This window comes from Accipiter gentilis, chromosome Z, assembly GCF_929443795.1.
Source record: "Accipiter gentilis chromosome Z, bAccGen1.1, whole genome shotgun sequence".
NCBI lineage: Eukaryota > Metazoa > Chordata > Aves > Accipitriformes > Accipitridae > Astur > Astur gentilis.
The window spans coordinates 59,011,502-59,025,288 of record NC_064919.1 but is presented as its reverse complement, the minus strand read 5'-3'; positions in this window follow the sequence as shown (position 1 = coordinate 59,025,288).

Genomic DNA, 13,787 nt, shown 5'->3' with positions numbered 1-13,787 from the left:
TTCTTAAGGATGTTAGTAATCATACTTTTAACTCTGGCTTATATCTCATGACAGTGGTTTTAAGTAGTCCTGCAAGGAGCAGGGACTTGTATGTGATGATCCTTATGGGTCCCATCCAGCTCGAGATATTCTATGATTCTATGACAGCAGTTTTAAAGCCTGTAGGTTATGCTCCAAAATCTGACTTTGTTAAAGAGTATATGCTGAGCTGTCTGATAACATCCTCTTCAGTAGTGCCACTGTATTGCTGTAGGAGGTTTTAATTAGTAATATGTCCAATAGAGCTTTGCCCCCAAAATAGTTTTTTAAACAATGATCGTTGTTGCTGCACTACTACCTTGCTACTGTGCTTCATTTGTACATGTGTATTTGTACATACCATAGCCTGAGGCTAAAAAAAATTTGAAACACCTGTGAATTTAGCTTTGCAGAGCAGATGGCCATGACTTTTATTTTCTGGGTTGTCACAGTTCCCTCTGTCTCCCTCCACAAATCAATGGGAGTCCTGGGCACACAATTATCATAGAAGGGTTTAAAAAAACTGGTCCAGTGGTTTAGGCATCTAATCACATGGGGAGAGTCACCAATTGTACCTTAATATTTTTATTTTTTTTTTTTACCTGGAAATAAGCATAGGAAGAGGAATGTAGAATAATCATTCCTTCCTTTTTCTCCCCTCCCCTGAGAATTAGTGTATTAGAAACAAACGCATTAGGGGTTAAAATTTTCTAAGTGATTGCATCGCTTTCTAATGGCCTTGACTATCAGAAACCTGGAGCGGAATCTGACCCTTCCAACAGCATGCAAGAGTCAGGTTATGCAACTCAAGAGTTCCTGGATTTATTTAGGTGCCATTTTCCTGGTAAGCAAAAGGGTTGACCCAGAATTGGCCTCCTAGAGCTTTAGAAAATGTTAGATGAAGGTGTGGACTCTGCATTTCTATGCAATGTTCAGTTTCTTCCCAAAAGCTCATTGTCTTGGGTTAAAATGCCTTGTAAAGCAAAGTGCCTCCAGTTCTAGCTGTATGGTGAAGTAAGCCATTGCGGTATGCCATGTAAGGAAGATTGCCAAAAGCAACCAAAACTTCGGATGTGTTTGTGGATATGGGTGAAAAGTACAGAATAAACTGACTCTTTTACCAAAGTCAGTGAATGTAATTTCTGGCCTAAAATCCTATTGGGGGAGACTTAATGGATTGAGCAGTTAAAAAAAGAAAAAGGGAAGAAAAAAAAAAGGAGAAAGAATAATTTCTTTCCTTAGTATTTTGTTCTCTTGGATGGCCCTCCTGTCTCCAAGAGGTTGACACCTGAGGCAGTTCACACTGTGGAAGTCAGGCCCTTCCCCAGGAAATAGTTAAGAGGTTCCCAAAAGCATTTGTATCCACCTATGCCCTCTGCAAGCCAAGTTTAATTCTGCCTGCTAATGCTGGATAGCATTTATCACAGGTGCTAGGATTAAGGGGTTTACCATGCATACCAGCTCTGAACTGAGCTCCCCCTACACACTCTCCCTGGCATTTGTTTTTCAGTTCAGATGAGATGATGACTGACCCTCAGTATATCCAAGCATGATATTGTCATCACCTTTGAACTCCAGCTGTCAGTGAATATATAAAAGCTCTGGCAGTTTTTCAAGACTGTAAAACACGTCACTGTCTTTTTCCAGTTATACTGTCATACATTAAGTGAAGCTGCCACTTACAATCACTCTGAGACAAGAGGCGAGGGTTACTGGTAACAAGTTTTAAAATGGTGGAAATAGCCAACACAATTTTAATCTAAATGCAATGACTGAAGAAGAAGGCATTTTTGCAAGAGGTACTTTCAGAGGTTTTATCTTCTTCATACAGCTGGGATAACTCCATTCTAGAAATAGTTTTTATGTCTGTTTCTCCTGGTGTCTCATACCTTTGGCTGAGAAGTCTAGCTGCTCTGGGTCCCGTTCAGCCTTGGTGTGAATAGTGCAAGCCTTGGCGTCAATCCCTGACGCACAGGACTGGCTCTGTTTGCTGGGATGGAAGCGGCCCAAAGGCTACAGACATCCTCCTGCCTTTGAAAGGCAGCAGCAGAGCTGGCCGAAACAGCACTCATGCTCTTACTTCAGCTGCGAGCAGCCCTCTTCAGTGGGCTCTGTGTCTGCATGCAGGTCTGTAAACTTCATCCCTTCCTGCTCCTGTGCCTGCATCCAGGTCCATCAACTGAAAGCTTAATTACAAGCATTTCCTTGCTAAAAAGAGACACTTTCAGACATTCAGTTCACATGGGGATGCTTGGGCCTGCCTCCGAGAGCCTGACGTGGGACAACGGACAGAGGTAGAAGGTCAAGGAGTGATGCTGGAAAACATGCAAGGAGGATTTTGCATTAAACACTCTTATAAATGACCACAATAAGATGAGAGGAAAGGGGTACCTAGATTAAGGTTTGTTTCATATTTCAGTTGGGAACTGCGAAAGCATTAGCCTTCACTACTCACAGCCTAATGCAGTGCCTAGTCAATTAAAAAAATGCCTGCTCATTTCACTTCACTTTGGCTGTTGTGTCTCTGTGCATGCATATGCTAAACAGAAGTGCATGATTAGAGCTGAGCTACCTGGTTGCTGTCTTTTTCCATTAGTTGCTCCACTTTCTACTTGGTTGGTGTGACATCATCCAACATATCAGTACCTCATCTCTTCTCAGCAAGTATCACTGGGCAGCAAAGTGCTCGTAAGGAGCTGCAGAACTCCATGCTACCTGCAGGAATATTTGGAAACCTCTGTATAAGATACTATGCAGGAAATACTATAACTCCCCCCTCCCCCCCGCCCCCCCCCCCAAGACAATTGTAACAACTTCCTGCCAGGTTTTTAGGCAATGGGAACAAAGCACATGAGTAGTACTGCCTTATGAGTATATACATACATTGGTCAATATATCAGATAGTTCTTTATAATCAGTGATTAATGAATTCAGTGCCTCAGAAGCTCAGTTCTAAGTGTTCTGCTTCCTTAATGGTATGGACTTTCAGCTTTTCCTGTTAAAAGAAAAAGATAAGCATGTTTCCACACACTCACCCCATGCATGGTCTCTAAAGAGAACTCGGGAATGGGAAAATCATCAGGGAAAACAGAAGCCTTCAGGCAGTTGGTACCTGCTGGGAGCGCTTGGGCTGGGCCTTTAAAGGGCATGGTAGAGTGCATGGGAGAAAGCTTGATGGACCTTTTTTTTCCCTCTATCATTCTACCCACCTGTGCTCTGTTCCTTTGCCCTGTGCCACTAGCTGAGTGGTAGTCTTTCCCCTTGGCCAGTTCTCACTGGGAACCACATGTGTGCATTTTCTGTTTGGTTAGCCAACACTGCCAGCACCAGCAAAGATAAATTGCCTTTTAAATAATTCTTGCTATACAAAACTGACCTTCAAAGACCTCTACAGTAGAGACCTGTAAATAAGGGCATCATTATACTCTTAAGCAGAGTATTATTAAATACATTCAGCCATGAATAGCAGACGTCAGTCTCCATGTCCTCTAAACACCACTACAGCCATTTCCAGGATTATTACTTAGATAATATAAGGGGTAACATATTTTCAAAGCAGTGAATGCGCTTTTGTATGATCTGTGTGTGCTGATCTGAATGGAAGTAGCAAAGAGGTATTTCTAGGAGATATACTGGTAATTTTTTTCTTCAGCTTTTCACTTAATGGGTTTAGCCACTGTTGCAGAAACAGCCTTTGCTGCGTTCTTAAGAGCTTTGGCTACCCACAGAGTTGAAAGGGTAGCTCATGCTCCCCCAGTAATACTGCCCTTCCTCACACGGCCACTTTAACTTCACTGAGATGAAGACAAGCCATTTCTTTTGCATGCCATGGTGAAGAGGTAGATTAATAAAGATCCTTCTCTACTTCCTGGCCATGGTATCACACCTTCCTTTGAGGCATGAAAATCCACCTGGTGACTCTGGCAGTCATCCTGTGTTGACCCTGCCTTCTCTGGGGCATTTTCTGGGGCCAGAAGAGCAACTTTTCTCCAGTGCCAGTGGTGAGTGAGGCAGAGCCAGCCAGTTACAACCCTTTGGTACTGGGGACACTGGGGAGGTGTGAGCAGGCAGGGGCTGGCCCAGGAAATGGCTTCCCTCCTCCCCATGCACTCGTTCTTGCAAATGTATCATGAGAATTTTCCAGTGCAACCACATATACCTGCTCAGAGGTCCCTTATTGTGGTGGTTTAATCTGCATCACTAGCTTAGCAGGACGAGCAAGAAGCATGTTAATGCATTCTGTAGTGAATGCTGATTTGGGAGGAGTGTGAGCAGAACAGCTGTACAAAGAGATTGAGAGATTAGAAACACAGGATGATAATAAAATGAGATTTGGTTTAGGAAAATCAAACTGAAACAACTAAGGAAAAAGAACGTAAGTTTGTGGGAGCGAGAGAAAGCTAGAAATCTGTAATGCTGAAAGAAAACCTGCCAGACTGAATTAAACCAGAGTTGGCAGTGCAATGAGAGCAAAATTAGACCGGAGTTGTCAGTGTGATGAGAGCAAAAAATGGTCCATGCATTTTTTTATCCAATTCAGATGGAGCAGAGAGGCACCTGACCCTGGAAGATGTAATGCAACTTGACACCATTTACGGTCAGTGTGTCCCAAGGGAAACTGCTCCAAAGGCTGCCACCATCAACCTGACAAACAGCTGTTAACAAAGAAGTTGAAAAGGATGAAGTTTAAAAGGATGCTTTTGTTTTGCTAAGAGACAAATCCTGTAAATAAGGAATTTAAAACATCCCACAGTATGGGACTGCTGAAATAATAAGCTGTACAGATGATTGCAAAGGGGCAGTAAAGCAGAGAGATACAGCTGAAGGTGAGAAAGTTCTTCAGGTTAGTTCTGCAAAAAATAGGGTTTAGTTCTTGGGAAGCCTGGGTGAGTTTTTAAATGAATATGAGCTTGTCACCATCTCTGTCTGTTGTGTCACAAGATAATTGTCCATTCTGGCCTTCATACAATAAATTGTATTTGGTCAGAATTGGATCAAGAATTGGAGGCAAAGGAGACACATGCAGATATATGAAAATTGGTAAGTATGTGTGGCATTTTCTGAAAACATGCTACAGACAAGACTGTAAATCCCTCCTTTAAGCTGTGTAAACAAAATGATCTGGTGACTTCCCGTCATGTCCTGCTGATTTGCTGGAGAGCCCAGCTGCACCCCAGCAGGATGCTGGCTGTCCTCCCTCTGCTGCCCTGGCCTCCCCAGTGACTTCTCTGCGGAGCAGGGAGACTGCTACAGAGCAGGATAAACACAACGCTGCTGCAAGCAGGCAGAGGAAAATAATCAGACTCTGACAGAGCAGTTAGCTACCGGGTTTTGTTGGGTTTTGGTTTGGTTTGGGTCCCCCCCCACCCCCCCACCCCCCTTTTTCCTTACAGTATTCTGGTATTATTTCAATCATTTTCCTCCTCTTTTAATAACTCCCTTTCAAATGCTGACATGTCAGGGCCTGCATGTATGAGCCAACATATGCAAGTCTTGGTCTTAGATAATTATTTCTCTAACTAACTTAACATTGAATTAGTAGCCCACTGCTTTCTGCCTAAGTTTTGTGCTCACAAGGAGACCCAGTGATATTCTCCTGAGATCAGGGGTCAGGAGATGGAAAAATCCTGTAGCCTGTGCCCTAGCATTGCCTTTGGAATTAGTGACAAGCATTGCAAAACAACTGCTAATAGAAATGTAAGCTCCATAGACAGAGAAAGGAACCTTGCCATGTAACCCTGTGCTAAACCACAAAATCCCTACAGCCCTTCTACCAAGTCAGCATGGAAGAAGTTCAGGAGCCTGACATGACCCTCTAGGAAATCTCTAGAAGTGGCATTTTTGGCTTGTGAGGAACTGGTCTACCCAAGAGCAAGAGAGATTAGATTAGGATGGCTACCCAGGCTCTGAGACCTACCTCTGCTCCAGAAATTAAAATTTCCCTCAAATTACAGAATGGTTTTCTTGAGGATGTTAACAAAATCACCTGCTGTGCAACCTGGTGCAGGAGACGTTTCTGATGCCCACATGTGCCTTTTCCAGCTAAAGTGTGATAAACACACAAACACGTCACTCCCCACCCTTGTCCAGCAGCCAGATCAAAAGGGACGCTTGCCCTAACTTATAGCAGCTGAGGAATCACATTACATCTAATTAGCCAATGTGCGTGTAATATGTACAGAGATCACCAACCCGACACTGCTGATCGACATGCAAGCGATAGAAAAAAGCTGTTACCTAAGGAAGCCAGCTAAGTAAGTGCTCTGATTATCTGTGTCTTGATAGCACTAAGCAAAGCCTTACCTGAGAGGTGTAAGTCTCCTGGGACCCAGGTCTGCCGGGTCCTTCCTCTGAACTGGATTCCTGGCATGGAGGAGGGATGAGGCCAGTGGCCCTTGAGGATGGGGAGACTCAATACACTGTCTGCAGCGTTTTGGGACCGCCTCTGAACAGCTCAATTGCTCTGGGGGCTCCAGGGCAGTGAGGGGAGATGGGAGAGGCTGCAGGGGAAGAGAGTCAGGCTGACAGGGAAGAAGAAACCTTCTTTCACCGCCTAGGAGATGCAAAAGGTCAGTGGCTCACATCAAGCAATTTCACAGCATGGCTGATTAAATAACAGTCATTTGAATTTGATTAAAATATTTGCAAGAGCTGAGCTGTGGCTGGAGACAATTCTGACACCTCTACTCCCTTCGTCCTGCTACTCCCCAGTGGCTTGAAAGACTTCATGGGGAATCGGGGAAGAGGGAAGAAATGGCGGAAGAGCAACACAACACTTTGCTCTTAGACATGTGCTACACTGACTGATTTTAATAGGAAATCCCACAGAATGAAATGTGCTCCCCTGAGAGCAGAATATTATGTGAAAAAGATACTTTCAATTTATTTAGGATCAAAGAAAAAAGAAGAAAATAAATTCAGAAGGAGCTGTTGTAACAATGCTTTTGCTTCTATCAAGCATCAGAATTAGGAGCAACAAATAATAATGCACAAATAATTAAATAAATTAGACAACCAAGAAATCAACACAGCAAGAACTGCCCCTTCCGTCACCTCAGCCAAAACCATCCCTCACAATCCTAGAGCTCCAGCAGTTTTAAGTTAAGATCAAGAATGTGAAATAATAAAAACTTGCACAATTTAAAAGAAAGCGTATTTAATAAAGCAAGTGCTTTATAATTTGAAGTGATCTATTTGTTCCTTTAAATACCGATTGGCTTGCTCAATGAAGTGGAAATTTAACTGTATGCATTAAAAGATTAAAGACCATAAATAAAAAAGTAGCAATTAATTGTGTTGCCTGTTTTTAAGAGGTTGGAGCCTAGTTTTTCACACTCCGGCAGTCTATCAAACTCAGCTCCATTACAGACGTCTTAGAGCTGAATTGATGATGATATTCAAAACTAAGGGCATTCTCTTCGGTAGTCCAATACTGATGAAGGAGCTTGAACGTGTAGATGGCTTATGTGATTCTATCATTCTTACAGTGTGAATTACAAATGTTAGAAATGTCAGCTTAATGAGTCATGCAAGAGGCTTCAATGTTCTAAGTCACTGGATACAATTAATTTTTAAATGTGCCTAAAATGAACAATGAAGACGGAGAAGAAGCAATCCAGTGGTTTCCCCGTACTCACTTTTTTACTTCTATTTTGTAAGTCAGACCTAATAATGCTTCCAAATAGCTACCCAAGTCAATATTAACAATGATTGGAATTGCTGAGGAGCTGACAGCGTGTTCTGTTCAGCCTTTACATCTGCAATGAAATGATTCTGACTTGCGTGAACAAATAAGGAAACAGAGAACGTAGGTGTTAGTGAAAAAAAAAGGTAATTTTTTTTCTTTTCTTTATGCCTGTTACTAAGTAAAACTAGTTATAGCAGTGGCATGACAAACAAACATATGCATTTTTTAAATATCTCCATTCTATTTGCTTCATTGTACTTGAAAACTGCTCTGGTTTTGTACTGTACTTGGCACTATGTTACAGAGTGAATTTTATTTCCAGTGAATTGTGTTTTTATCAAGCATTGTGGGCCAACGTCATTGGCTGGGCTCACAACTATGAAGGGCAAGAGCCATCCATTTTTACAGACAGGCTTTTCTTGATTTTTACATAAATAGTTTTCCCCACAACCCAGACATTTGGACTACTAAACCCTAGTGTCTGACTGGTGTGCATCTTGCTAACAAACATGCATTTGCTCAGGCAAGAATCTCCGGTGGCTTTTCTCAGCTGTAGCTTGTTCTCAAGTTACTGATGAGGAGGCTCCCTTTCCACATGTCAGGACAACATCAGCAAGCAGAGTGTGAATGAAACTCCCACTTCAATGGCCATTGTTACCTGCTGTGGCAGGCCTGTTCCCTAATTTGGGATACAGCTGCTGCTGTTCCTTGCCCCCTGCCAACATCCCTTCTTGCGCTCCCCTGAATGGGTGTCACACCTTATCTTCCCAGTGGGTCTGGATTTGCAGCAAGAGAAGGGAACGCGGACCGATAGTGCTGAAGATCGTACACATTCTGACCCACCTTGCCAACAACCAGTGGTCTTTGCAAGCGGAGCTGGGCACAGCAGCTTTTCAGACAGATGCAGAAAGACGTCCCTGAACTCACTGGTGAGAGGCTGTGGACCCCTCCCCAGGGACTCTCCTAACTCTCACTGAGGAAAAGCAGCAAACAGCTGAGTGGTGGCTGCGCCTGAAACTGCTTGAGTTGTTCGCTCAGTGAACAAGAGCCCCCGAGGCCAACACAGCAAAGGAAAAAGGAGTTTGAGGACAAGAGGACCAAGTAGCATGCTGGGGCTCCTTACGCCTAAAGGCCCCATGCCCTAGAAACATTTTTTGGGCCAAGGAAGAATGAAGCGCTTGAAATCTTATGCCTGAATGAAAGATTCAGCTTGATTGAATGGACTTTTAGCAAAACCATCAGTTGCTTATCAGATTTCATTGATCTTGAGTAATGATGCCAGTGCCAACACTCTATTGGAGTGTCACAGAGAAGCGGCTGAGACGGCAGCTGTAGGGCTGATTTTAAACTCTTGTAAACAGAAAGCGTGAAAACATGATTACAGAAAGAGACCACCACCCCCCCTCAAGCTGTATGCTGCCAGAAACTGTCGAGAAAATTCTCTGCCTGGACTACAAAACTTTGCCTGTGGGGTTGTGTTTTAAGAGCCAGGGGACAAACCTTCAGCTTTCCTGTAAGTTAAAGGAGGTTTAAATTCAGGCATCAATGAATTGAAAGAGAACTGCGCAAGTATGCAAGTGAAACTGCAAAAATTGCACGGCTTATTTATGCCACCTACTGGATTTTTCCTGAAGTATCTTTTCAGTCCGTTTAGTTGTCACGATCATGTCTGCCACTCCAGGAAATACGCTTGCATGGGACGAGGCTTCTCGCACAAGCAGGCCAGCTGATATCAAGCCAGTGACTCACACGACTAAATGACATGTGTGGACTAACGTAGCTCCAGAACTGGAGATGGGGGCAGCTGTGCACCCGTTTATTCTGAAAACTCGATGGCTGTAGGGCAGCCAAGACACCCAAAGCTGCAGGCAAGCACCGAAGTCCGGCACGGAGGAGTTTCCCAGCCCCTGTCAGTGCCTCACAGGAAGATGCTGGCACCATTTCCCTCCCTTGCTTGCCTCCCTCTCGCTGTTCTTGATATTTTGTTCTAAATGTCCAGAGTGTTTATGGACACATTGATGTTTTCAAACAATGCAGAGGAGCAGTATGAATGCTTTATCTTTCACCCTCACCACTCCTGCAGCTGAGGCTCTGTTGGGAATCCACAACAATCCCTGGTGATAACGGACTGTAAAATGACCTTGGAGAGTCAGCAAGATCTGGTGTGAACAGAGCGGGCAAAACCCCTCTGGCTTGGCTCACTGACAGCAAAAAAATATTAAACAGAATCAGATCTAGCAGATCTCTAAAACAAACTTACTAAATGCATTCAACCCTGCTGACTTCTGTGAAACTAAAGGTCTTTGCTTTCCAGGCAGAATCGAGTCCTCTAATGCGTGACCTCGCAACTGAGACGCTCAGTCATGCCAAGTGTGGTGGTGGGGACATGGCTTGTTCATATATGTCCCTCAAAATGAGTATCTTGTTAGCAAATAAAACATTTTTGCAAGGTTCAAGGGATCAGCCAAAGGCACGCATTGGCAAAGGACAGATCATCACTAACAGATGCCATTTTGTATTTTAAAGACTTGTGCAAAAATATTAACGCTAAAGTATAACTATCAGCTACCTAGAAAAAGAGCAAAAATGTAATTTGATTATTCTTTTTTTTTTTTTTTCCACCAGAAACACTATTTACAGTTATTTCCAAAGGTGTCAGCGGACTGCAGTCATGTTTAGTCACTGGCATCATCGCTGGATTCCAATCAGAGACACCCAGACTTAGATTAAACTAATAACTATGATTTCCTGAAGACTTGCAGTGAGATTGCTCTGATTCGTGTTAGAACTGCTGGCAGTTTATAACCACCTCGTATTCCTTCATGACTCCAATGGATGTCAAATCCAGTAACGTGCTGTCATCCTCACCAAACACCCATAAAAAAAAAATTGAGACAAACATTACACACTAAAACCGTACTCAAAGTATGACTGGAGCTAGCAAAACCAAAGCAATCCATCGTTAAAGGATTGACCCCGTACTTCTGTTCATCAGGCACCTAGGTATTTTGGTGGTATTCATCCAGGACACAAATTACTAGATAGGTACTAACAACATTAATATTTTGTTTATCACCAATCGGTTCTGTAACATTATGGATAATATGGATCTGTGCAGTTAGCCCGAAAACCAGGAGTAGAAAATACCAGTTATGTGAAAGACAGCTGAATGAATGTTCTTCTTGGAACTGTTGCATTTTTTTGCATCTTGTGATTCATCTCTGAGCTTGGCTGTCCCACTTAGTTCCTAGTAAAAAGTCACATATAAGCAGCTGGTGACTGCTATTATTTCTCCTTTGTTTATGCACTATGCTTCTCTCTCTTTCTTTTTTTCACTCTTTCCAGTTGTTCTCCCCCTCCTCCTGTCATTTCTGATATGCTTTTTCTTATCATACCTTTTCATACCTCAGTTTGTTGTTTTTTATTTTATTTTGCTTTTTTGTCGTGGTTTAACCCCACCTGGCAACTAAGCACCACACAGCTGCTCACTCACTCCCCCCATGGTGGGATGGGGGAGACAATCAGCAGGGTAAAAGTGAGAAAACTCATGGGTTGAGATAAAGACAATTTAATAGATAAAGCAAAAGCTGTGCACGCACACAAGCAAAGCAAAACAAGGAATTCATGCACTGCTTGCCATCAACAGGCAGGTGTTCAGCCATCTTCAGGAAAGCAGGGCTCCATCACCCGTAGTGGTTTCTTGGGAAGACAAATCCCATCACTCCCAACGTGTCCGCCCCCCCCCCCCCTCCCTCCTTCTTCTTCCAGCCCAGATGTATATGCCGAGCATGACATCATACGGTCTGGAATATCCCTGTGGTCAGTTTGCGTCAGATGTGCCAGCTGTGTCCCCTCCCAACTTCTTGTGCACTTGCTTGCTGGCAGAGCATGGGAAACTCAAAAATCCTTAACTTATGATAAGCACTGCTTAGCAACAACTAAAAAAATCAGTGTGCTATAAACATTTTTCTCATACTAAATCCAAAACACAACTCTGCACCAGCTACCAGGAAGAAAACTGACTCTATCCCAGCTGAAACCAGGACACCTTTCCTGTTCTTTTGAGTCAGCCTCCTTTCATCTCCTTCTTAATTTGCACTTTCAGTTGACTTCAAGACAATTTGCATGCGAGCATCTGAAAAAATCTTTGCCCATGTGCTCAACCACACAGAGAACTTCACAAACTGGAGTGTCGCTTTCAAGACTCGCTCCTAGACAACAACTTTGGAGCCTGATCAATGCCCCTATGAGTTGAGAAGATCTCAACTGGTTTCATGCAGGGAGGAATTTCATGTTTCGATACAGGAAGCTAAGCAGGCCTGTCTGCATTGTTCACTTCCTTAAATATTAGTGGTATGCACCGTTAGGTGTATAGGCAAATCATATTTTTTTTCCACTAAACATTGTATTCTCCTCTTTTGCAGGAAAATGTGCAGTTACTGACACCAGAAATGTCAACACCAGCAAAGCGATGCGAGGGCAAAGTTTCAATTTCTGCGAGTTGAATGATGGTGATACCCCCGCTCCAAGCCCACCCAGCTTCTGCTAGTGCCTCACTTGAGGACCATCTGACTGCCCAAAACCGGGACTTAACAGGCGTGTTTCAACAAGGTCTCTCTGGAGGAGGGAAAGCACCGTAAAGGTCTCCAATGTTGTACCATGAAGTAAAAAGTTCTTTAAATTGTTGAATGCTAATGCAAAGCATCAAGCAGCAAGGATCAGGGGCTTTCTTCAGGCTGGCATAGGCACTGATCGTTTCCAGCAGGGAGGCTCAGTCTGAGCAGAATTAGCTGGGAGATAGCTGATCGCGAAGGGGGAGAAGCTTTCCTTGGCTTCTTCTAGCAGAAATAAATTTCTACCTACTGTAACTTATTACCATCCGATATGCTGAGTCATGAAGCTGGGGTTATAGAAATCTTTATGCAATCTTTATAAATCAGCCTCACATAATCTCAGGCGCTTTCTGCTTCATCTCTGTTGAGTCACTCATTTGACAGTTGTCATTCATCTTAGATTGAGATGTAATTTAATAGTTTCATTTCAGCATGAAGATAGCGTCATCTGAAGTTGAGCCCGGAAAGATTTAAAGGTGTAACAGAGGAAATATTAATACTGTAAATAATATCTGTAGAGCTGCCTGGGTCTATAAATCACCTAGTGCCGAGTTGGAAGGGGAGCCTATGTAAAAAAAGAAAAGAAAAAGCATCTTCCCCTGTCTTCCTCGGCAGAGCGCAGCCGCTCCAGCCACCCAGGCCTGCTCCAGAGGTGCTGGCTGCGACGCTGTCACCGCAGCCTCGCTGTCTGTGTTTGTGGGTATCACCTGCCCACACAGATACCGATGGAGGTGTGTTTATTACCCATTTAGGGGCACGAGCGTGAGGTAACCTGCCAACCGGAGACATGGTCCAGCAAGGAGCCAGAAGCCTCACGAAGGAGAGCAGCCGAGGTGCGGCAGCCCCGGTGTTGTACTGGGGGGTCACGCCTCTCCCTGGCCCAGGCCACGTTGCTCGCCTAACCAAGCCCGGCCTGCGCAACCCAGGGGAACGCGGGCCTTAAAAATGGCCTTTCTGGATCCCGGCTTGCTGCCTCAGGCCGCCATGGACGCGGCCCGGCCCGGCCCGGCCCCGGCAGGGAGGCAGGGCAGTGAGGCCGCGGGGCGGCCGCGGAGCCGCCTCCGCCCGGGGGCCAGGGCCGCGTGGTCGTGCGGGCCCTGCGGACGGCGCGGCCCTGCCCAGCCCCGCCGGTGCCGCCAGCGCGAAGCCGGGGCTTTGCGGCCGCCGCGGCCCAGCACCCGCCGCCCCGACGGCCGGCCCAGGCCGGGAGGGAGGAGCGGGGAGGGAGGGCGGCTCGCTCCTGCACCCCCGGCGCCTGCCCCGTGGCGGGGAGAGGGCTTCGCGGCCGGCCGCACCGGCCGGGAGGGGCCGCGGCGGGAGGAGCGACGCGGGGCTGACCGCCGCCCGCCAAAACGCGCCGCCGGCGTGGTTTGACGGGACGGGACGGGACGGGACGAGGCGGGGCGGGGCAGGGCAGAGCCGCGCCGCGCCGCGCCGACCCCTTACTCGGCTGGCCCTAGCCCGCCGCG